General features: G+C 40.6%; 1 long non-coding RNA gene across 1 annotated transcript; it reads right to left on the reverse strand.

Moving 5' to 3' along the window:
* Window positions 1-1,245: 1,245 nt before the first annotated feature.
* On the reverse strand, window positions 1,246-2,832 carry LOC107185198. Its single transcript, XR_001516116.1, has 3 exons — window positions 2,636-2,832; window positions 1,924-2,036; window positions 1,246-1,556 (listed from the first exon to the last, which is right to left on the reverse strand). It is a non-coding gene; the product is annotated as an uncharacterized LOC107185198 (long non-coding RNA).
* Window positions 2,833-2,866: the final 34 nt, after the last annotated feature.

Consider the following 2,866-nt stretch of genomic DNA (forward strand, 5'->3'; position numbering starts at 1 on the left):
CCTTGGGCCAGAGGCCGGGATGAGGGACGCTGGCGTCGTTCCAGGCCGGGCTGAGGAACCCCCTACCCCCTCCTGTGCATGAATTTTGTGCACCAGGCCTCTAGTATATGTATAAAAAGAATTGGTCATTAATATGGTTTTCCTCTGTTTTTAGTAGATAGAATGTCTTCCAGTTCACTCTCCTTTATAGATAGTTTTGATAAATTCATGAAGTATATTTCTTTGGCCAGAACTATCTAATAGAAATAAGATTCAAGCCATATATTAAGTCTACCAGACCTGAGGCCCTGAACCTAACTGTCCCCTATACCTGGGCTCCTGAGCATTAAAGAGAAAAAACCAACATGATATAGAAAAATGTTAGTTACATGCAAACAAGTGGTTAGAATAAGATGGAACTTGGAGACATTGTAGAAAATAGGTCTACCTTTCATTTAGTGCCGATATTCCACCTTTGTATGCCAATCCACTGAAATTTCGTGCCAATCCATGAAAAATCAGTACAGCAGTCTGGTAGGGTTAAAATTTTCTAGTAAGCACATTAAAAAAATAAACAGGTGAAATTAATTTTTATATATTGACCCAATATATACCATTATTTTAACATGTAGTCAGCATAAGTATTAAGATATTTTACATTTTGAATGGGGAGACAGGGGGTGGAGGAGGGACAAGAAAAAAAAAAGATATTTTACATTTTTTTGAACTAAGTCTTCAATATCTGGTGTATATTTCAGATTTACTGCATGTCTCCACTCAGATTAGCCACATTTCAAGTGTAAATAGCCATATTTGGCTAGTGGCTACCCTACTGGACAGGGCAGTTCTAGACACAGTCTATTTTCATTTCCTCCTTCTCCCTTAAGCCTCTGGAATTGTAATGAGAACAATAAATGTACTAGCATTTATTGTTAGTACTGGTCATTATCATATGGCCTCCTTTCATTATTTACCTTTTGATGCATTTTGTCTTGTCTCATAGCTAACCTGTAAATTCTTTTTAAGGCTGAAATTATAGACTAATTGAATCTCAAGGTTGGGAATGGCTTTAAAAAAACCATCAACTAATTCTCTTAATGCATGGCTTCTCTGTATCCATTCCCCTCTAAAAACCATAGGAATCTACTTAAAGTAAAATCCAATGGTCAGGGCTTCCACCCACCCTAAGCCACAAATTTTCTGGCTAGTGTTAGAAGGAAATCTTCTTTTCAAATCTGAAATCTGTTTCTCTTAAGTGTGCACTTCTTAAGACCACATGAAACAAATCTGTCCTCTGATGAGTCTTTACTTATTTGGAGGTAGTCCCAGTAGCTTTTTCCTTTCTATAAAAATCCTTCGAAGTTCAATCACTACTTCTTCATTGGTGGTACTTTTGAGTTCTCTCCATCATTTTTCTCTCCTCTGAAATAATTCCAACTTCTTTGATGTCTTCTTAAAGTGCTCAATCTAGAACTGAACAAAGAACTCCAGATGTGGTTTGGCCGGTGAAGAGTATCACTGGGTAACTATTGGCTGCTTCTCTATAAAAAAAAGTTCAACCAGGTCACGACACATTCCTATGAGAAGCGGGGATGGAAGAGCAAATTATTAACACATTATTAACTCATACTGTAACAGGGTATAAGGTATAGACTAACAAAACTTATAGTCTAAAACAGTGATGGCGAACCTATGACACGTGTGTCAGAGGTGACACGTGAACTCATTTTTTTGGTTGATTTTTCTTTGTTAAATGGCATTTAAATATATAAAATAAATATCAAAAATGTAAGTCTTTGTTTTACTATGGTTGCAAATATCAAAAAATTTCTATATGTGACATGGCACCAGAGTTAAGTTAGGGTTTTTCAAAATGCTGACACACCGAGCTTAAAAGGTTCGCCATCACTGGTCTAAAATATGTTTCATGTTTAAGCATGTTACAGGTAGCAGCAGTTCCAGTTCTCTTTTTCACAGGTCTTGATCACAGTAGTCCAGCAGATGTTGATGGCTAGCCAGACCTGAAACATTCTGTCCCCAGATATCAGCAATAAAACCTGCAGTGAGAAAAAATGACAGATGCTGACACACACCAAAGAGAACATCAAAACCACCTGAGAGTGGGAATGTGAAACTGCAGGTCACCAGAATCCCTTAGTTCCCCTCTTTCAACAGCCCACCTATAAAAACCCCTGCCTGCACTGAGATGCTAAGATGGGCTTGGAGATGAGAGTCCCCCATTTTCCCCAGTGATGAACACTTGAATAAACCTCTTTCCTTCCATCAGCACCTGTGTTGGGTGTTTGGCTTCAGGGTGGCAGACAAAAGCCTGAAGGTCCTTTGGGCCGGTTTCAATACCATCTTTACATGCCCAACTTTTAGTTCAGGACTATACACGCATACACTGCACAGTTCTTGAGGTTAGTCATTTTTTTCCTGAATGTTGCCTTCCTGTTGTTTTCAATTTAGCCAGAGAATCACCAGACAGTTTGTTTTTGGTGGTGGGTGGTCCAACCAAAGAGGCAACTAGCAGAGATAACTTGAAGAGAAGTACACGGAGAATCCAGAAAGCAGGACTTGAAACCAGGGAACCCTGTACAAAGTACTCAGCAGCCCGGAGCTCTGGCTGGTGATGGCATTTGGTGATGGCATTTACCTGGTTCTTCATACATAGTCACTGCTCCTCTCTCCTTTGCCTTTAAGGGGACTGCTTTTCTCCATGCCTTCACTTTACAGATCAGGGCGGAGGGAGATTCGGCCGACTCCAGTGATTGCAGGGTTAGACTCTCAGACAAACAGCTGGAGGAGACAGCTCTGGGCACGCAACAGACCTGGAGTCACCGTCTGAGGCGCGCCCTCGCCTCGGGCCAGGTCCTGCCTGGAGCTC

The sequence above is a fragment of the Myotis davidii genome, unplaced genomic scaffold (genome assembly GCF_000327345.1).
Source record: "Myotis davidii unplaced genomic scaffold, ASM32734v1 scaffold68, whole genome shotgun sequence".
NCBI classification, from domain to species: domain Eukaryota; kingdom Metazoa; phylum Chordata; class Mammalia; order Chiroptera; family Vespertilionidae; genus Myotis; species Myotis davidii.